Source organism: Ranitomeya imitator, chromosome 2 (assembly GCF_032444005.1).
Source record: "Ranitomeya imitator isolate aRanImi1 chromosome 2, aRanImi1.pri, whole genome shotgun sequence".
Lineage (NCBI taxonomy): Eukaryota > Metazoa > Chordata > Amphibia > Anura > Dendrobatidae > Ranitomeya > Ranitomeya imitator.
In genome coordinates, this window is record NC_091283.1 from 327,420,998 (window position 1) to 327,442,189 (window position 21,192).

Here is a 21,192-nt window from a genome sequence, read left to right on the forward strand (position 1 = left end):
TGCAGGAGATAGAATCTGAGCGCGGAACCTTCACGTGCAGTCACAATGGGGCCTTTATCCATAGGCTCTGGAACTCTCACGTGTCACAATGGGCTCTTGGCCTATATCAGGCAGTGTAAAATGGCACCGTCTTCAATCTGTAGCTGGAGCAGCAGCAGACCACATGGTCTGTCTACACCCAGCTTCAGGAGAGCTGGGAAGACAACGGATCGCCTGCCTGTTTCTTGAATAAGCCTCCTTACCTTGACAAGCCAGCTGGTATGTCACTCTCCATAAGGAGAGACGTTACACCTTAGACCCCAGTCCAGAGCCTCTCACCTAGCCAAATCAGTTCTCATGCTTCGCACTGACGAGGGCCAACAGCCCCAAACACCATGTCTGCGAAATGAGATACTGATTTGGTTTAAAGCCTAAGTCATATTGCATGACTCGTCGTTAAAGAGTTGATTGTGACTTGTAGGATTGCTACTTCCAACAGGTGGCGCTATAGAGTTTAAGTCCTCTTTTTCTCTGAAGAGGCTATTTGCACTATTTCGAAGGAAAGGGATGGAGGGTGTGTTAAAATAGGCGGAGTTATGCAGATTCAAAAATGCGTTGTGCCCAGCTTGAACACACACACCCACACACTCACACACACCAGAACTGTCATTTGAGAAGGCATCCATCCAGAGTTTCGACAAATGTCTTCCCCTTGGCAATCTTTCGCGCTGTCTCCCCAATGGGTGCTGGTTGTAGGCCTTGGTGGGGCCGTAGAGGCAAAGCATTTCAGGCAACGCTTCTCGGCCTTTCATGGCTTAGATCAAGTGGTAGTATCTGTTCTTATCAGTTTAATATCTGATACGTCCCCTATTTGGGGACCACATATTAAAGAGATTTTTAGAACAGGGAGCTGGAACTGGAGCTTGCTCTGTCCACTCCACGCATTGACCCGTTATTGCAGTGTCTCCGGGATCAGTGCACTCCTTCTCTGATCCAGTTTCTAAAAACAGATTGGATTGAAATCGGCGCAAATTGTCTTTTAACCCTTCCTGTGAATTCTTTTCAGGGTGGAAAAAGCACATTTCAAATGCCAAATGTACCCTTTTGCTCGATTTCACTTGACCATTTGCAACACTTTGCTGGTTGCTACAGGTGTGTTAAGATGTAGGCCTGAATTAGGCCTTTTGTTACAGTGTTGCAAAAAGATTGTGCCATCTACCAAATGAGGCCCCTGCTGTCAGTACTAAGTGTTTACATTGAAGTATCCAATGAGTAGTTCGGCGATACAGACCACATTTGTGACCGCCCGCATGCATGAATTCTTTTGGAAAACATTGTGGACCACTGATGTTTGAATGTGGTGTATTATATGTATTTTTGAAAAAAAAAATGGAAAAATGGGGTCTGTGCAGATCTTGAATATGCTTGTCTTGTCCATCTACACCTGTGTGAGTAGTATTCTAATACTTTTGACCAATCATGTGCGCTGCCTGCAGGAGATAGAATCTGAGCGCGGAACCTTCACGTGCAGTCACAATGGGGCCTTTATCCATAGGCTCTGGAACTCTCACGTGTCACAATGGGCTCTTGGCCTATATCAGGCAGTGTAAAATGGCACCGTCTTCAATCTGTAGCTGGAGCAGCAGCAGACCACATGGTCTGTCTACACCCAGCTTCAGGAGAGCTGGGAAGACAACGGATCGCCTGCCTGTTTCTTGAATAAGCCTCCTTACCTTGACAAGCCAGCTGGTATGTCACTCTCCATAAGGAGAGACGTTACACCTTAGACCCCAGTCCAGAGCCTCTCACCTAGCCAAATCAGTTCTCATGCTTCGCACTGACGAGGGCCAACAGCCCCAAACACCATGTCTGCGAAATGAGATACTGATTTGGTTTAAAGCCTAAGTCATATTGCATGACTCGTCGTTAAAGAGTTGATTGTGACTTGTAGGATTGCTACTTCCAACAGGTGGCGCTATAGAGTTTAAGTCCTCTTTTTCTCTGAAGAGGCTATTTGCACTATTTCGAAGGAAAGGGATGGAGGGTGTGTTAAAATAGGCGGAGTTATGCAGATTCAAAAATGCGTTGTGCCCAGCTTGAACACACACACCCACACACTCACACACACCAGAACTGTCATTTGAGAAGGCATCCATCCAGAGTTTCGACAAATGTCTTCCCCTTGGCAATCTTTCGCGCTGTCTCCCCAATGGGTGCTGGTTGTAGGCCTTGGTGGGGCCGTAGAGGCAAAGCATTTCAGGCAACGCTTCTCGGCCTTTCATGGCTTAGATCAAGTGGTAGTATCTGTTCTTATCAGTTTAATATCTGATACGTCCCCTATTTGGGGACCACATATTAAAGAGATTTTTAGAACAGGGAGCTGGAACTGGAGCTTGCTCTGTCCACTCCACGCATTGACCCGTTATTGCAGTGTCTCCGGGATCAGTGCACTCCTTCTCTGATCCAGTTTCTAAAAACAGATTGGATTGAAATCGGCGCAAATTGTCTTTTAACCCTTCCTGTGAATTCTTTTCAGGGTGGAAAAAGCACATTTCAAATGCCAAATGTACCCTTTTGCTCGATTTCACTTGACCATTTGCAACACTTTGCTGGTTGCTACAGGTGTGTTAAGATGTAGGCCTGAATTAGGCCTTTTGTTACAGTGTTGCAAAAAGATTGTGCCATCTACCAAATGAGGCCCCTGCTGTCAGTACTAAGTGTTTACATTGAAGTATCCAATGAGTAGTTCGGCGATACAGACCACATTTGTGACCGCCCGCATGCATGAATTCTTTTGGAAAACATTGTGGACCACTGATGTTTGAATGTGGTGTATTATATGTATTTTTGAAAAAAAAAATGGAAAAATGGGGTCTGTGCAGATCTTGAATATGCTTGTCTTGTCCATCTACACCTGTGTGAGTAGTATTCTAATACTTTTGACCAATCATGTGCGCTGCCTGCAGGAGATAGAATCTGAGCGCGGAACCTTCACGTGCAGTCACAATGGGGCCTTTATCCATAGGCTCTGGAACTCTCACGTGTCACAATGGGCTCTTGGCCTATATCAGGCAGTGTAAAATGGCACCGTCTTCAATCTGTAGCTGGAGCAGCAGCAGACCACATGGTCTGTCTACACCCAGCTTCAGGAGAGCTGGGAAGACAACGGATCGCCTGCCTGTTTCTTGAATAAGCCTCCTTACCTTGACAAGCCAGCTGGTATGTCACTCTCCATAAGGAGAGACGTTACACCTTAGACCCCAGTCCAGAGCCTCTCACCTAGCCAAATCAGTTCTCATGCTTCGCACTGACGAGGGCCAACAGCCCCAAACACCATGTCTGCGAAATGAGATACTGATTTGGTTTAAAGCCTAAGTCATATTGCATGACTCGTCGTTAAAGAGTTGATTGTGACTTGTAGGATTGCTACTTCCAACAGGTGGCGCTATAGAGTTTAAGTCCTCTTTTTCTCTGAAGAGGCTATTTGCACTATTTCGAAGGAAAGGGATGGAGGGTGTGTTAAAATAGGCGGAGTTATGCAGATTCAAAAATGCGTTGTGCCCAGCTTGAACACACACACCCACACACTCACACACACCAGAACTGTCATTTGAGAAGGCATCCATCCAGAGTTTCGACAAATGTCTTCCCCTTGGCAATCTTTCGCGCTGTCTCCCCAATGGGTGCTGGTTGTAGGCCTTGGTGGGGCCGTAGAGGCAAAGCATTTCAGGCAACGCTTCTCGGCCTTTCATGGCTTAGATCAAGTGGTAGTATCTGTTCTTATCAGTTTAATATCTGATACGTCCCCTATTTGGGGACCACATATTAAAGATATTTTTAGAACAGGGAGCTGGAACTGGAGCTTGCTCTGTCCACTCCACGCATTGACCCGTTATTGCAGTGTCTCCGGGATCAGTGCACTCCTTCTCTGATCCAGTTTCTAAAAACAGATTGGATTGAAATCGGCGCAAATTGTCTTTTAACCCTTCCTGTGAATTCTTTTCAGGGTGGAAAAAGCACATTTCAAATGCCAAATGTACCCTTTTGCTCGATTTCACTTGACCATTTGCAACACTTTGCTGGTTGCTACAGGTGTGTTAAGATGTAGGCCTGAATTAGGCCTTTTGTTACAGTGTTGCAAAAAGATTGTGCCATCTACCAAATGAGGCCCCTGCTGTCAGTACTAAGTGTTTACATTGAAGTATCCAATGAGTAGTTCGGCGATACAGACCACATTTGTGACCGCCCGCATGCATGAATTCTTCTGGAAAACATTGTGGACCACTGATGTTTGAATGTGGTGTATTATATGTATTTTTGAAAAAAAAAATGGAAAAATGGGGTCTGTGCAGATCTTGAATATGCTTGTCTTGTCCATCTACACCTGTGTGAGTAGTATTCTAATACTTTTGACCAATCATGTGCGCTGCCTGCAGGAGATAGAATCTGAGCGCGGAACCTTCACGTGCAGTCACAATGGGGCCTTTATCCATAGGCTCTGGAACTCTCACGTGTCACAATGGGCTCTTGGCCTATATCAGGCAGTGTAAAATGGCACCGTCTTCAATCTGTAGCTGGAGCAGCAGCAGACCACATGGTCTGTCTACACCCAGCTTCAGGAGAGCTGGGAAGACAACGGATCGCCTGCCTGTTTCTTGAATAAGCCTCCTTACCTTGACAAGCCAGCTGGTATGTCACTCTCCATAAGGAGAGACGTTACACCTTAGACCCCAGTCCAGAGCCTCTCACCTAGCCAAATCAGTTCTCATGCTTCGCACTGACGAGGGCCAACAGCCCCAAACACCATGTCTGCGAAATGAGATACTGATTTGGTTTAAAGCCTAAGTCATATTGCATGACTCGTCGTTAAAGAGTTGATTGTGACTTGTAGGATTGCTACTTCCAACAGGTGGCGCTATAGAGTTTAAGTCCTCTTTTTCTCTGAAGAGGCTATTTGCACTATTTCGAAGGAAAGGGATGGAGGGTGTGTTAAAATAGGCGGAGTTATGCAGATTCAAAAATGCGTTGTGCCCAGCTTGAACACACACACCCACACACTCACACACACCAGAACTGTCATTTGAGAAGGCATCCATCCAGAGTTTCGACAAATGTCTTCCCCTTGGCAATCTTTCGCGCTGTCTCCCCAATGGGTGCTGGTTGTAGGCCTTGGTGGGGCCGTAGAGGCAAAGCATTTCAGGCAACGCTTCTCGGCCTTTCATGGCTTAGATCAAGTGGTAGTATCTGTTCTTATCAGTTTAATATCTGATACGTCCCCTATTTGGGGACCACATATTAAAGAGATTTTTAGAACAGGGAGCTGGAACTGGAGCTTGCTCTGTCCACTCCACGCATTGACCCGTTATTGCAGTGTCTCCGGGATCAGTGCACTCCTTCTCTGATCCAGTTTCTAAAAACAGATTGGATTGAAATCGGCGCAAATTGTCTTTTAACCCTTCCTGTGAATTCTTTTCAGGGTGGAAAAAGCACATTTCAAATGCCAAATGTACCCTTTTGCTCGATTTCACTTGACCATTTGCAACACTTTGCTGGTTGCTACAGGTGTGTTAAGATGTAGGCCTGAATTAGGCCTTTTGTTACAGTGTTGCAAAAAGATTGTGCCATCTACCAAATGAGGCCCCTGCTGTCAGTACTAAGTGTTTACATTGAAGTATCCAATGAGTAGTTCGGCGATACAGACCACATTTGTGACCGCCCGCATGCATGAATTCTTTTGGAAAACATTGTGGACCACTGATGTTTGAATGTGGTGTATTATATGTATTTTTGAAAAAAAAAATGGAAAAATGGGGTCTGTGCAGATCTTGAATATGCTTGTCTTGTCCATCTACACCTGTGTGAGTAGTATTCTAATACTTTTGACCAATCATGTGCGCTGCCTGCAGGAGATAGAATCTGAGCGCGGAACCTTCACGTGCAGTCACAATGGGGCCTTTATCCATAGGCTCTGGAACTCTCACGTGTCACAATGGGCTCTTGGCCTATATCAGGCAGTGTAAAATGGCACCGTCTTCAATCTGTAGCTGGAGCAGCAGCAGACCACATGGTCTGTCTACACCCAGCTTCAGGAGAGCTGGGAAGACAACGGATCGCCTGCCTGTTTCTTGAATAAGCCTCCTTACCTTGACAAGCCAGCTGGTATGTCACTCTCCATAAGGAGAGACGTTACACCTTAGACCCCAGTCCAGAGCCTCTCACCTAGCCAAATCAGTTCTCATGCTTCGCACTGACGAGGGCCAACAGCCCCAAACACCATGTCTGCGAAATGAGATACTGATTTGGTTTAAAGCCTAAGTCATATTGCATGACTCGTCGTTAAAGAGTTGATTGTGACTTGTAGGATTGCTACTTCCTACAGGTGGCGCTATAGAGTTTAAGTCCTCTTTTTCTCTGAAGAGGCTATTTGCACTATTTCGAAGGAAAGGGATGGAGGGTGTGTTAAAATTGGCGGAGTTATGCAGATTCAAAAATGCGTTGTGCCCAGCTTGAACACACACACCCACACACTCACACACACCAGAACTGTCATTTGAGAAGGCATCCATCCAGAGTTTCGACAAATGTCTTCCCCTTGGCAATCTTTCGCGCTGTCTCCCCAATGGGTGCTGGTTGTAGGCCTTGGTGGGGCCGTAGAGGCAAAGCATTTCAGGCAACGCTTCTCGGCCTTTCATGGCTTAGATCAAGTGGTAGTATCTGTTCTTATCAGTTTAATATCTGATACGTCCCCTATTTGGGGACCACATATTAAAGAGATTTTTAGAACAGGGAGCTGGAACTGGAGCTTGCTCTGTCCACTCCACGCATTGACCCGTTATTGCAGTGTCTCCGGGATCAGTGCACTCCTTCTCTGATCCAGTTTCTAAAAACAGATTGGATTGAAATCAGCGCAAATTGTCTTTTAACCCTTCCTGTGAATTCTTTTCAGGGTGGAAAAAGCACATTTCAAATGCCAAATGTACCCTTTTGCTCGATTTCACTTGACCATTTGCAACACTTTGCTGGTTGCTACAGGTGTGTTAAGATGTAGGCCTGAATTAGGCCTTTTGTTACAGTGTTGCAAAAAGATTGTGCCATCTACCAAATGAGGCCCCTACTGTCAGTACTAAGTGTTTACATTGAAGTATCCAATGAGTAGTTCGGCGATACAGACCACATTTGTGACCGCCCGCATGCATGAATTCTTTTGGAAAACATTGTGGACCACTGATGTTTGAATGTGGTGTATTATATGTATTTTTGAAAAAAAAAATGGAAAAATGGGGTCTGTGCAGATCTTGAATATGCTTGTCTTGTCCATCTACACCTGTGTGAGTAGTATTCTAATACTTTTGACCAATCATGTGCGCTGCCTGCAGGAGATAGAATCTGAGCGCGGAACCTTCACGTGCAGTCACAATGGGGCCTTTATCCATAGGCTCTGGAACTCTCACGTGTCACAATGGGCTCTTGGCCTATATCAGGCAGTGTAAAATGGCACCGTCTTCAATCTGTAGCTGGAGCAGCAGCAGACCACATGGTCTGTCTACACCCAGCTTCAGGAGAGCTGGGAAGACAACGGATCGCCTGCCTGTTTCTTGAATAAGCCTCCTTACCTTGACAAGCCAGCTGGTATGTCACTCTCCATAAGGAGAGACGTTACACCTTAGACCCCAGTCCAGAGCCTCTCACCTAGCCAAATCAGTTCTCATGCTTCGCACTGACGAGGGCCAACAGCCCCAAACACCATGTCTGCGAAATGAGATACTGATTTGGTTTAAAGCCTAAGTCATATTGCATGACTCGTCGTTAAAGAGTTGATTGTGACTTGTAGGATTGCTACTTCCAACAGGTGGCGCTATAGAGTTTAAGTCCTCTTTTTCTCTGAAGAGGCTATTTGCACTATTTCGAAGGAAAGGGATGGAGGGTGTGTTAAAATAGGCGGAGTTATGCAGATTCAAAAATGCGTTGTGCCCAGCTTGAACACACACACCCACACACTCACACACACCAGAACTGTCATTTGAGAAGGCATCCATCCAGAGTTTCGACAAATGTCTTCCCCTTGGCAATCTTTCGCGCTGTCTCCCCAATGGGTGCTGGTTGTAGGCCTTGGTGGGGCCGTAGAGGCAAAGCATTTCAGGCAACGCTTCTCGGCCTTTCATGGCTTAGATCAAGTGGTAGTATCTGTTCTTATCAGTTTAATATCTGATACGTCCCCTATTTGGGGACCACATATTAAAGAGATTTTTAGAACAGGGAGCTGGAACTGGAGCTTGCTCTGTCCACTCCACGCATTGACCCGTTATTGCAGTGTCTCCGGGATCAGTGCACTCCTTCTCTGATCCAGTTTCTAAAAACAGATTGGATTGAAATCGGCGCAAATTGTCTTTTAACCCTTCCTGTGAATTCTTTTCAGGGTGGAAAAAGCACATTTCAAATGCCAAATGTACCCTTTTGCTCGATTTCACTTGACCATTTGCAACACTTTGCTGGTTGCTACAGGTGTGTTAAGATGTAGGCCTGAATTAGGCCTTTTGTTACAGTGTTGCAAAAAGATTGTGCCATCTACCAAATGAGGCCCCTGCTGTCAGTACTAAGTGTTTACATTGAAGTATCCAATGAGTAGTTCGGCGATACAGACCACATTTGTGACCGCCCGCATGCATGAATTCTTTTGGAAAACATTGTGGACCACTGATGTTTGAATGTGGTGTATTATATGTATTTTTGAAAAAAAAAATGGAAAAATGGGGTCTGTGCAGATCTTGAATATGCTTGTCTTGTCCATCTACACCTGTGTGAGTAGTATTCTAATACTTTTGACCAATCATGTGCGCTGCCTGCAGGAGATAGAATCTGAGCGCGGAACCTTCACGTGCAGTCACAATGGGGCCTTTATCCATAGGCTCTGGAACTCTCACGTGTCACAATGGGCTCTTGGCCTATATCAGGCAGTGTAAAATGGCACCGTCTTCAATCTGTAGCTGGAGCAGCAGCAGACCACATGGTCTGTCTACACCCAGCTTCAGGAGAGCTGGGAAGACAACGGATCGCCTGCCTGTTTCTTGAATAAGCCTCCTTACCTTGACAAGCCAGCTGGTATGTCACTCTCCATAAGGAGAGACGTTACACCTTAGACCCCAGTCCAGAGCCTCTCACCTAGCCAAATCAGTTCTCATGCTTCGCACTGACGAGGGCCAACAGCCCCAAACACCATGTCTGCGAAATGAGATACTGATTTGGTTTAAAGCCTAAGTCATATTGCATGACTCGTCGTTAAAGAGTTGATTGTGACTTGTAGGATTGCTACTTCCAACAGGTGGCGCTATAGAGTTTAAGTCCTCTTTTTCTCTGAAGAGGCTATTTGCACTATTTCGAAGGAAAGGGATGGAGGGTGTGTTAAAATAGGCGGAGTTATGCAGATTCAAAAATGCGTTGTGCCCAGCTTGAACACACACACCCACACACTCACACACACCAGAACTGTCATTTGAGAAGGCATCCATCCAGAGTTTCGACAAATGTCTTCCCCTTGGCAATCTTTCGCGCTGTCTCCCCAATGGGTGCTGGTTGTAGGCCTTGGTGGGGCCGTAGAGGCAAAGCATTTCAGGCAACGCTTCTCGGCCTTTCATGGCTTAGATCAAGTGGTAGTATCTGTTCTTATCAGTTTAATATCTGATACGTCCCCTATTTGGGGACCACATATTAAAGAGATTTTTAGAACAGGGAGCTGGAACTGGAGCTTGCTCTGTCCACTCCACGCATTGACCCGTTATTGCAGTGTCTCCGGGATCAGTGCACTCCTTCTCTGATCCAGTTTCTAAAAACAGATTGGATTGAAATCGGCGCAAATTGTCTTTTAACCCTTCCTGTGAATTCTTTTCAGGGTGGAAAAAGCACATTTCAAATGCCAAATGTACCCTTTTGCTCGATTTCACTTGACCATTTGCAACACTTTGCTGGTTGCTACAGGTGTGTTAAGATGTAGGCCTGAATTAGGCCTTTTGTTACAGTGTTGCAAAAAGATTGTGCCATCTACCAAATGAGGCCCCTGCTGTCAGTACTAAGTGTTTACATTGAAGTATCCAATGAGTAGTTCGGCGATACAGACCACATTTGTGACCGCCCGCATGCATGAATTCTTTTGGAAAACATTGTGGACCACTGATGTTTGAATGTGGTGTATTATATGTATTTTTGAAAAAAAAAATGGAAAAATGGGGTCTGTGCAGATCTTGAATATGCTTGTCTTGTCCATCTACACCTGTGTGAGTAGTATTCTAATACTTTTGACCAATCATGTGCGCTGCCTGCAGGAGATAGAATCTGAGCGCGGAACCTTCACGTGCAGTCACAATGGGGCCTTTATCCATAGGCTCTGGAACTCTCACGTGTCACAATGGGCTCTTGGCCTATATCAGGCAGTGTAAAATGGCACCGTCTTCAATCTGTAGCTGGAGCAGCAGCAGACCACATGGTCTGTCTACACCCAGCTTCAGGAGAGCTGGGAAGACAACGGATCGCCTGCCTGTTTCTTGAATAAGCCTCCTTACCTTGACAAGCCAGCTGGTATGTCACTCTCCATAAGGAGAGACGTTACACCTTAGACCCCAGTCCAGAGCCTCTCACCTAGCCAAATCAGTTCTCATGCTTCGCACTGACGAGGGCCAACAGCCCCAAACACCATGTCTGCGAAATGAGATACTGATTTGGTTTAAAGCCTAAGTCATATTGCATGACTCGTCGTTAAAGAGTTGATTGTGACTTGTAGGATTGCTACTTCCAACAGGTGGCGCTATAGAGTTTAAGTCCTCTTTTTCTCTGAAGAGGCTATTTGCACTATTTCGAAGGAAAGGGATGGAGGGTGTGTTAAAATAGGCGGAGTTATGCAGATTCAAAAATGCGTTGTGCCCAGCTTGAACACACACACCCACACACTCACACACACCAGAACTGTCATTTGAGAAGGCATCCATCCAGAGTTTCGACAAATGTCTTCCCCTTGGCAATCTTTCGCGCTGTCTCCCCAATGGGTGCTGGTTGTAGGCCTTGGTGGGGCCGTAGAGGCAAAGCATTTCAGGCAACGCTTCTCGGCCTTTCATGGCTTAGATCAAGTGGTAGTATCTGTTCTTATCAGTTTAATATCTGATACGTCCCCTATTTGGGGACCACATATTAAAGAGATTTTTAGAACAGGGAGCTGGAACTGGAGCTTGCTCTGTCCACTCCACGCATTGACCCGTTATTGCAGTGTCTCCGGGATCAGTGCACTCCTTCTCTGATCCAGTTTCTAAAAACAGATTGGATTGAAATCGGCGCAAATTGTCTTTTAACCCTTCCTGTGAATTCTTTTCAGGGTGGAAAAAGCACATTTCAAATGCCAAATGTACCCTTTTGCTCGATTTCACTTGACCATTTGCAACACTTTGCTGGTTGCTACAGGTGTGTTAAGATGTAGGCCTGAATTAGGCCTTTTGTTACAGTGTTGCAAAAAGATTGTGCCATCTACCAAATGAGGCCCCTGCTGTCAGTACTAAGTGTTTACATTGAAGTATCCAATGAGTAGTTCGGCGATACAGACCACATTTGTGACCGCCCGCATGCATGAATTCTTTTGGAAAACATTGTGGACCACTGATGTTTGAATGTGGTGTATTATATGTATTTTTGAAAAAAAAAAATGGAAAAATGGGGTCTGTGCAGATCTTGAATATGCTTGTCTTGTCCATCTACACCTGTGTGAGTAGTATTCTAATACTTTTGACCAATCATGTGCGCTGCCTGCAGGAGATAGAATCTGAGCGCGGAACCTTCACGTGCAGTCACAATGGGGCCTTTATCCATAGGCTCTGGAACTCTCACGTGTCACAATGGGCTCTTGGCCTATATCAGGCAGTGTAAAATGGCACCGTCTTCAATCTGTAGCTGGAGCAGCAGCAGACCACATGGTCTGTCTACACCCAGCTTCAGGAGAGCTGGGAAGACAACGGATCGCCTGCCTGTTTCTTGAATAAGCCTCCTTACCTTGACAAGCCAGCTGGTATGTCACTCTCCATAAGGAGAGACGTTACACCTTAGACCCCAGTCCAGAGCCTCTCACCTAGCCAAATCAGTTCTCATGCTTCGCACTGACGAGGGCCAACAGCCCCAAACACCATGTCTGCGAAATGAGATACTGATTTGGTTTAAAGCCTAAGTCATATTGCATGACTCGTCGTTAAAGAGTTGATTGTGACTTGTAGGATTGCTACTTCCAACAGGTGGCGCTATAGAGTTTAAGTCCTCTTTTTCTCTGAAGAGGCTATTTGCACTATTTCGAAGGAAAGGGATGGAGGGTGTGTTAAAATAGGCGGAGTTATGCAGATTCAAAAATGCGTTGTGCCCAGCTTGAACACACACACCCACACACTCACACACACCAGAACTGTCATTTGAGAAGGCATCCATCCAGAGTTTCGACAAATGTCTTCCCCTTGGCAATCTTTCGCGCTGTCTCCCCAATGGGTGCTGGTTGTAGGCCTTGGTGGGGCCGTAGAGGCAAAGCATTTCAGGCAACGCTTCTCGGCCTTTCATGGCTTAGATCAAGTGGTAGTATCTGTTCTTATCAGTTTAATATCTGATACGTCCCCTATTTGGGGACCACATATTAAAGAGATTTTTAGAACAGGGAGCTGGAACTGGAGCTTGCTCTGTCCACTCCACGCATTGACCCGTTATTGCAGTGTCTCCGGGATCAGTGCACTCCTTCTCTGATCCAGTTTCTAAAAACAGATTGGATTGAAATCGGCGCAAATTGTCTTTTAACCCTTCCTGTGAATTCTTTTCAGGGTGGAAAAAGCACATTTCAAATGCCAAATGTACCCTTTTGCTCGATTTCACTTGACCATTTGCAACACTTTGCTGGTTGCTACAGGTGTGTTAAGATGTAGGCCTGAATTAGGCCTTTTGTTACAGTGTTGCAAAAAGATTGTGCCATCTACCAAATGAGGCCCCTGCTGTCAGTACTAAGTGTTTACATTGAAGTATCCAATGAGTAGTTCGGCGATACAGACCACATTTGTGACCGCCCGCATGCATGAATTCTTTTGGAAAACATTGTGGACCACTGATGTTTGAATGTGGTGTATTATATGTATTTTTGAAAAAAAAAATGGAAAAATGGGGTCTGTGCAGATCTTGAATATGCTTGTCTTGTCCATCTACACCTGTGTGAGTAGTATTCTAATACTTTTGACCAATCATGTGCGCTGCCTGCAGGAGATAGAATCTGAGCGCGGAACCTTCACGTGCAGTCACAATGGGGCCTTTATCCATAGGCTCTGGAACTCTCACGTGTCACAATGGGCTCTTGGCCTATATCAGGCAGTGTAAAATGGCACCGTCTTCAATCTGTAGCTGGAGCAGCAGCAGACCACATGGTCTGTCTACACCCAGCTTCAGGAGAGCTGGGAAGACAACGGATCGCCTGCCTGTTTCTTGAATAAGCCTCCTTACCTTGACAAGCCAGCTGGTATGTCACTCTCCATAAGGAGAGACGTTACACCTTAGACCCCAGTCCAGAGCCTCTCACCTAGCCAAATCAGTTCTCATGCTTCGCACTGACGAGGGCCAACAGCCCCAAACACCATGTCTGCGAAATGAGATACTGATTTGGTTTAAAGCCTAAGTCATATTGCATGACTCGTCGTTAAAGAGTTGATTGTGACTTGTAGGATTGCTACTTCCAACAGGTGGCGCTATAGAGTTTAAGTCCTCTTTTTCTCTGAAGAGGCTATTTGCACTATTTTGAAGGAAAGGGATGGAGGGTGTGTTAAAATAGGCGGAGTTATGCAGATTCAAAAATGCGTTGTGCCCAGCTTGAACACACACACCCACACACTCACACACACCAGAACTGTCATTTGAGAAGGCATCCATCCAGAGTTTCGACAAATGTCTTCCCCTTGGCAATCTTTCGCGCTGTCTCCCCAATGGGTGCTGGTTGTAGGCCTTGGTGGGGCCGTAGAGGCAAAGCATTTCAGGCAACGCTTCTCGGCCTTTCATGGCTTAGATCAAGTGGTAGTATCTGTTCTTATCAGTTTAATATCTGATACGTCCCCTATTTGGGGACCACATATTAAAGAGATTTTTAGAACAGGGAGCTGGAACTGGAGCTTGCTCTGTCCACTCCACGCATTGACCCGTTATTGCAGTGTCTCCGGGATCAGTGCACTCCTTCTCTGATCCAGTTTCTAAAAACAGATTGGATTGAAATCGGCGCAAATTGTCTTTTAACCCTTCCTGTGAATTCTTTTCAGGGTGGAAAAAGCACATTTCAAATGCCAAATGTACCCTTTTGCTCGATTTCACTTGACCATTTGCAACACTTTGCTGGTTGCTACAGGTGTGTTAAGATGTAGGCCTGAATTAGGCCTTTTGTTACAGTGTTGCAAAAAGATTGTGCCATCTACCAAATGAGGCCCCTGCTGTCAGTACTAAGTGTTTACATTGAAGTATCCAATGAGTAGTTCGGCGATACAGACCACATTTGTGACCGCCCGCATGCATGAATTCTTTTGGAAAACATTGTGGACCACTGATGTTTGAATGTGGTGTATTATATGTATTTTTGAAAAAAAAAATGGAAAAATGGGGTCTGTGCAGATCTTGAATATGCTTGTCTTGTCCATCTACACCTGTGTGAGTAGTATTCTAATACTTTTGACCAATCATGTGCGCTGCCTGCAGGAGATAGAATCTGAGCGCGGAACCTTCACGTGCAGTCACAATGGGGCCTTTATCCATAGGCTCTGGAACTCTCACGTGTCACAATGGGCTCTTGGCCTATATCAGGCAGTGTAAAATGGCACCGTCTTCAATCTGTAGCTGGAGCAGCAGCAGACCACATGGTCTGTCTACACCCAGCTTCAGGAGAGCTGGGAAGACAACGGATCGCCTGCCTGTTTCTTGAATAAGCCTCCTTACCTTGACAAGCCAGCTGGTATGTCACTCTCCATAAGGAGAGACGTTACACCTTAGACCCCAGTCCAGAGCCTCTCACCTAGCCAAATCAGTTCTCATGCTTCGCACTGACGAGGGCCAACAGCCCCAAACACCATGTCTGCGAAATGAGATACTGATTTGGTTTAAAGCCTAAGTCATATTGCATGACTCGTCGTTAAAGAGTTGATTGTGACTTGTAGGATTGCTACTTCCTACAGGTGGCGCTATAGAGTTTAAGTCCTCTTTTTCTCTGAAGAGGCTATTTGCACTATTTCGAAGGAAAGGGATGGAGGGTGTGTTAAAATTGGCGGAGTTATGCAGATTCAAAAATGCGTTGTGCCCAGCTTGAACACACACACCCACACACTCACACACACCAGAACTGTCATTTGAGAAGGCATCCATCCAGAGTTTCGACAAATGTCTTCCCCTTGGCAATCTTTCGCGCTGTCTCCCCAATGGGTGCTGGTTGTAGGCCTTGGTGGGGCCGTAGAGGCAAAGCATTTCAGGCAACGCTTCTCGGCCTTTCATGGCTTAGATCAAGTGGTAGTATCTGTTCTTATCAGTTTAATATCTGATACGTCCCCTATTTGGGGACCACATATTAAAGAGATTTTTAGAACAGGGAGCTGGAACTGGAGCTTGCTCTGTCCACTCCACGCATTGACCCGTTATTGCAGTGTCTCCGGGATCAGTGCACTCCTTCTCTGATCCAGTTTCTAAAAACAGATTGGATTGAAATCGGCGCAAATTGTCTTTTAACCCTTCCTGTGAATTCTTTTCAGGGTGGAAAAAGCACATTTCAAATGCCAAATGTACCCTTTTGCTCGATTTCACTTGACCATTTGCAACACTTTGCTGGTTGCTACAGGTGTGTTAAGATGTAGGCCTGAATTAGGCCTTTTGTTACAGTGTTGCAAAAAGATTGTGCCATCTACCAAATGAGGCCCCTGCTGTCAGTACTAAGTGTTTACATTGAAGTATCCAATGAGTAGTTCGGCGATACAGACCACATTTGTGACCGCCCGCATGCATGAATTCTTCTGGAAAACATTGTGGACCACTGATGTTTGAATGTGGTGTATTATATGTATTTTTGAAAAAAAAAATGGAAAAATGGGGTCTGTGCAGATCTTGAATATGCTTGTCTTGTCCATCTACACCTGTGTGAGTAGTATTCTAATACTTTTGACCAATCATGTGCGCTGCCTGCAGGAGATAGAATCTGAGCGCGGAACCTTCACGTGCAGTCACAATGGGGCCTTTATCCATAGGCTCTGGAACTCTCACGTGTCACAATGGGCTCTTGGCCTATATCAGGCAGTGTAAAATGGCACCGTCTTCAATCTGTAGCTGGAGCAGCAGCAGACCACATGGTCTGTCTACACCCAGCTTCAGGAGAGCTGGGAAGACAACGGATCGCCTGCCTGTTTCTTGAATAAGCCTCCTTACCTTGACAAGCCAGCTGGTATGTCACTCTCCATAAGGAGAGACGTTACACCTTAGACCCCAGTCCAGAGCCTCTCACCTAGCCAAATCAGTTCTCATGCTTCGCACTGACGAGGGCCAACAGCCCCAAACACCATGTCTGCGAAATGAGATACTGATTTGGTTTAAAGCCTAAGTCATATTGCATGACTCGTCGTTAAAGAGTTGATTGTGACTTGTAGGATTGCTACTTCCAACAGGTGGCGCTATAGAGTTTAAGTCCTCTTTTTCTCTGAAGAGGCTATTTGCACTATTTCGAAGGAAAGGGATGGAGGGTGTGTTAAAATAGGCGGAGTTATGCAGATTCAAAAATGCGTTGTGCCCAGCTTGAACACACACACCCACACACTCACACACACCAGAACTGTCATTTGAGAAGGCATCCATCCAGAGTTTCGACAAATGTCTTCCCCTTGGCAATCTTTCGCGCTGTCTCCCCAATGGGTGCTGGTTGTAGGCCTTGGTGGGGCCGTAGAGGCAAAGCATTTCAGGCAACGCTTCTCGGCCTTTCATGGCTTAGATCAAGTGGTAGTATCTGTTCTTATCAGTTTAATATCTGATACGTCCCCTATTTGGGGACCACATATTAAAGAGATTTTTAGAACAGGGAGCTGGAACTGGAGCTTGCTCTGTCCACTCCACGCATTGACCCGTTATTGCAGTGTCTCCGGGATCAGTGCACTCCTTCTCTGATCCAGTTTCTAAAAACAGATTGGATTGAAATCGGCGCAAATTGTCTTTTAACCCTTCCTGTGAATTCTTTTCAGGGTGGAAAAAGCACATTTCAAATGCCAAATGTACCCTTTTGCTCGATTTCACTTGACCATTTGCAACACTTTGCTGGTTGCTACAGGTGTGTTAAGATGTAGGCCTGAATTAGGCCTTTTGTTACAGTGTTGCAAAAAGATTGTGCCATCTACCAAATGAGGCCCCTGCTGTCAGTACTAAGTGTTTACATTGAAGTATCCAATGAGTAGTTCGGCGATACAGACCACATTTGTGACCGCCCGCATGCATGAATTCTTTTGGAAAACATTGTGGACCACTGATGTTTGAATGTGGTGTATTATATGTATTTTTGAAAAAAAAAATGGAAAAATGGGGTCTGTGCAGATCTTGAATATGCTTGTCTTGTCCATCTACACCTGTGTGAGTAGTATTCTAATACTTTTGACCAATCATGTGCGCTGCCTGCAGGAGATAGAATCTGAGCGCGGAACCTTCACGTGCAGTCACAATGGGGCCTTTATCCATAGGCTCTGGAACTCTCACGTGTCACAATGGGCTCTTGGCCTATATCAGGCAGTGTAAAATGGCACCGTCTTCAATCTGTAGCTGGAGCAGCAGCAGACCACATGGTCTGTCTACACCCAGCTTCAGGAGAGCTGGGAAGACAACGGATCGCCTGCCTGTTTCTTGAATAAGCCTCCTTACCTTGACAAGCCAGCTGGTATGTCACTCTCCATAAGGAGAGACGTTACCCCTTAGACCCCAGTCCAGAGCCTCTCACCTAGCCAAATCAGATCTCATGCTTCGCACTGACGAGGGCCAACAGCCCCAAACACCATGTCTGCGAATTGAGATACTGATTTGGTTTAAAGCCTAAGTCATATTGCATGACTCGTCGTTAAAGAGTTGATTGTGACTTGTAGGATTGCTACTTCCAACAGGTGGCGCTATAGAGTTTAAGTCCTCTTTTTCTCTGAAGAGGCTATTTGCACTATTTCGAAGGAAAGGGATGGAGGGTGTGTTAAAATAGGCGGAGTTATGCAGATTCAAAAATGCGTTGTGCCCAGCTTGAACACACACACCCACACACTCACACACACCAGAACTGTCATTTGAGAAGGCATCCATCCAGAGTTTCGACAAATGTCTTCCCCTTGGCAATCTTTCGCGCTGTCTCCCCAATGGGTGCTGGTTGTAGGCCTTGGTGGGGCCGTAGAGGCAAAGCATTTCAGGCAACGCTTCTCGGCCTTTCATGGCTTAGATCAAGTGGTAGTATCTGTTCTTATCAGTTTAATATCTGATACGTCCCCTATTTGGGGACCACATATTAAAGAGATTTTTAGAACAGGGAGCTGGAACTGGAGCTTGCTCTGTCCACTCCACGCATTGACCTGTTATTGCAGTGTCTCCGGGATCAGTGCACTCCTTCTCTGATCCAGTTTCTAAAAACAGATTGGATTGAAATCGGCGCAAATTGTCTTTTAACCCTTCCTGTGAATTCTTTTCAGGGTGGAAAAAGCACATTTCAAATGCCAAATGTACCCTTTTGCTCGATTTCACTTGACCATTTGCAACACTTTGCTGGTTGCTACAGGTGTGTTAAGATGTAGGCCTGAATTAGGCCTTTTGTTACAGTGTTGCAAAAAGATTGTGCCATCTACCAAATGAGGCCCCTGCTGTCAGTACTAAGTGTTTACATTGAAGTATCCAATGAGTAGTTCGGCGATACAGACCACATTTGTGACCGCCCGCATGCATGAATTCTTTTGGAAAACATTGTGGACCACTGATGTTTGAATGTGGTGTATTATATGTATTTTTGAAAAAAAAAATGGAAAAATGGGGTCTGTGCAGATCTTGAATATGCTTGTCTTGTCCATCTACACCTGTGTGAGTAGTATTCTAATACTTTTGACCAATCATGTGCGCTGCCTGCAGGAGATAGAATCTGAGCGCGGAACCTTCACGTGCAGTCACAATGGGGCCTTTATCCATAGGCTCTGGAACTCTCACGTGTCACAATGGGCTCTTGGCCTATATCAGGCAGTGTAAAATGGCACCGTCTTCAATCTGTAGCTGGAGCAGCAGCAGACCACATGGTCTGTCTACACCCAGCTTCAGGAGAGCTGGGAAGACAACGGATCGCCTGCCTGTTTCTTGAATAAGCCTCCTTACCTTGACAAGCCAGCTGGTATGTCACTCTCCATAAGGAGAGACGTTACACCTTAGACCCCAGTCCAGAGCCTCTCACCTAGCCAAATCAGTTCTCATGCTTCGCACTGACGAGGGCCAACAGCCCCAAACACCATGTCTGCGAAATGAGATACTGATTTGGTTTAAAGCCTAAGTCATATTGCATGACTCGTCGTTAAAGAGTTGATTGTGACTTGTAGGATTGCTACTTCCAACAGGTGGCGCTATAGAGTTTAAGTCCTCTTTTTCTCTGAAGAGGCTATTTGCACTATTTCGAAGGAAAGGGATGGAGGGTGTGTTAAAATAGGCGGAGTTATGCAGATTCAAAAATGCGTTGTGCCCAGCTTGAACACACACACCCACACACTCACACACACCAGAACTGTCATTTGAGAAGGCATCCATCCAGAGTTTCGACAAATGTCTTCCCCTTGGCAATCTTTCGCGCTGTCTCCCCAATGGGTGCTGGTTGTAGGCCTTGGTGGGGCCGTAGAGGCAAAGCATTTCAGGCAACGCTTCTCGGCCTTTCATGGCTTAGATCAAGTGGTAGTATCTGTTCTTATCAGTTTAATATCTGATACGTCCCCTATTTGGGGACCACATATTAAAGAGATTTTTAGAACAGGGAGCTGGAACTGGAGCTTGCTCTGTCCACTCCACGCATTGACCCGTTATTGCAGTGTCTCCGGGATCAGTGCACTCCTTCTCTGATCCAGTTTCTAAAAACAGATTGGATTGAAATCGGCGCAAATTGTCTTTTAACCCTTCCTGTGAATTCTTTTCAGGGTGGAAAAAGCACATTTCAAATGCCAAATGTACCCTTTTGCTCGATTTCACTTGACCATTTGCAACACTTTGCTGGTTGCTACAGGTGTGTTAAGATGTAGGCCTGAATTAGGCCTTTTGTTACAGTGTTGCAAAAAGATTGTGCCATCTACCAAATGAGGCCCCTGCTGTCAGTACTAAGTGTTTACATTGAAGTATCCAATGAGTAGTTCGGCGATACAGACCACATTTGTGACCGCCCGCATGCATGAATTCTTTTGGAAAACATTGTGGACCACTGATGTTTGAATGTGGTGTATTATATGTATTTTTGAAAAAAAAAATGGAAAAATGGGGTCTGTGCAGATCTTGAATATGCTTGTCTTGTCCATCTACACCTGTGTGAGTAGTATTCTAATACTTTTGACCAATCATGTGCGCTGCCTGCAGGAGATAGAATCTGAGCGCGGAACCTTCACGTGCAGTCACAATGGGGCCTTTATCCGTAGGCTCTGGAACTCTCACGTGTCACAATGGGCTCTTGGCCTATATCAGGCAGTGTAAAATGGCACCGTCTTCAATCTGTAGCTGGAGCAGCAGCAGACCACATGGTCTGTCTACACCCAGCTTCAGGAGAGCTGGGAAGACAACGGATCGCCTGCCTGTTTCTTGAATAAGCCTCCTTACCTTGACAAGCCAGCTGGTATGTCACTCTCCATAAGGAGAGACGTTACACCTTAGACCCCAGTCCAGAGCCTCTCACCTAGCCAAATCAGTTCTCATGCTTCGCACTGACGAGGGCCAACAGCCCCAAACACCATGTCTGCGAAATGAGATACTGATTTGGTTTAAAGCCTAAGTCATATTGCATGACTCGTCGTTAAAGAGTTGATTGTGACTTGTAGGATTGCTACTTCCAACAGGTGGCGCTATAGAGTTTAAGTCCTCTTTTTCTCTGAAGAGGCTATTTGCACTATTTCGAAGGAAAGGGATGGAGGGTGTGTTAAAATAGGCGGAGTTATGCAGATTCAAAAATGCGTTGTGCCCAGCTTGAAC

The 21,192-nt window shown here is 45.7% G+C and overlaps 14 non-coding genes across 14 annotated transcripts; all 14 read left to right on the top strand.

The window, feature by feature from the left end:
- Positions 1-771: 771 nt before the first annotated feature.
- On the top strand, positions 772-965 carry LOC138667965 (U2 spliceosomal RNA). The gene has a single exon (XR_011319002.1). It is a non-coding gene; the product is annotated as a U2 spliceosomal RNA (small nuclear RNA).
- A 1,276-nt stretch (positions 966-2,241) lies between these two features.
- Positions 2,242-2,435, top strand: LOC138667966 (U2 spliceosomal RNA). Its single transcript, XR_011319003.1, has one exon. It is a non-coding gene; the product is annotated as a U2 spliceosomal RNA (small nuclear RNA).
- Positions 2,436-3,711: 1,276 nt separating this feature from the next.
- Positions 3,712-3,905, top strand: LOC138667933 (U2 spliceosomal RNA). The gene has a single exon (XR_011318972.1). It is a non-coding gene; the product is annotated as a U2 spliceosomal RNA (small nuclear RNA).
- Positions 3,906-5,181: 1,276 nt separating this feature from the next.
- On the top strand, positions 5,182-5,375 carry LOC138667967 (U2 spliceosomal RNA). Its single transcript, XR_011319004.1, has one exon. It is a non-coding gene; the product is annotated as a U2 spliceosomal RNA (small nuclear RNA).
- A 1,276-nt stretch (positions 5,376-6,651) lies between these two features.
- LOC138667968 (U2 spliceosomal RNA) lies at positions 6,652-6,845 on the top strand. Its single transcript, XR_011319005.1, has one exon. It is a non-coding gene; the product is annotated as a U2 spliceosomal RNA (small nuclear RNA).
- A 1,276-nt stretch (positions 6,846-8,121) lies between these two features.
- LOC138667969 (U2 spliceosomal RNA) lies at positions 8,122-8,315 on the top strand. The gene has a single exon (XR_011319006.1). It is a non-coding gene; the product is annotated as a U2 spliceosomal RNA (small nuclear RNA).
- Positions 8,316-9,591: 1,276 nt separating this feature from the next.
- LOC138667970 (U2 spliceosomal RNA) lies at positions 9,592-9,785 on the top strand. Its single transcript, XR_011319007.1, has one exon. It is a non-coding gene; the product is annotated as a U2 spliceosomal RNA (small nuclear RNA).
- Positions 9,786-11,061: 1,276 nt separating this feature from the next.
- On the top strand, positions 11,062-11,255 carry LOC138667972 (U2 spliceosomal RNA). Its single transcript, XR_011319008.1, has one exon. It is a non-coding gene; the product is annotated as a U2 spliceosomal RNA (small nuclear RNA).
- Positions 11,256-12,532: 1,277 nt separating this feature from the next.
- LOC138667973 (U2 spliceosomal RNA) lies at positions 12,533-12,726 on the top strand. Its single transcript, XR_011319009.1, has one exon. It is a non-coding gene; the product is annotated as a U2 spliceosomal RNA (small nuclear RNA).
- Positions 12,727-14,002: 1,276 nt separating this feature from the next.
- On the top strand, positions 14,003-14,196 carry LOC138667974 (U2 spliceosomal RNA). The gene has a single exon (XR_011319010.1). It is a non-coding gene; the product is annotated as a U2 spliceosomal RNA (small nuclear RNA).
- A 1,276-nt stretch (positions 14,197-15,472) lies between these two features.
- On the top strand, positions 15,473-15,666 carry LOC138667975 (U2 spliceosomal RNA). Its single transcript, XR_011319011.1, has one exon. It is a non-coding gene; the product is annotated as a U2 spliceosomal RNA (small nuclear RNA).
- Positions 15,667-16,942: 1,276 nt separating this feature from the next.
- Positions 16,943-17,136, top strand: LOC138667976 (U2 spliceosomal RNA). Its single transcript, XR_011319012.1, has one exon. It is a non-coding gene; the product is annotated as a U2 spliceosomal RNA (small nuclear RNA).
- A 1,276-nt stretch (positions 17,137-18,412) lies between these two features.
- On the top strand, positions 18,413-18,606 carry LOC138668004 (U2 spliceosomal RNA). Its single transcript, XR_011319039.1, has one exon. It is a non-coding gene; the product is annotated as a U2 spliceosomal RNA (small nuclear RNA).
- A 1,276-nt stretch (positions 18,607-19,882) lies between these two features.
- On the top strand, positions 19,883-20,076 carry LOC138667977 (U2 spliceosomal RNA). The gene has a single exon (XR_011319013.1). It is a non-coding gene; the product is annotated as a U2 spliceosomal RNA (small nuclear RNA).
- The last annotated feature ends 1,116 nt before the right edge of the window (positions 20,077-21,192 follow it).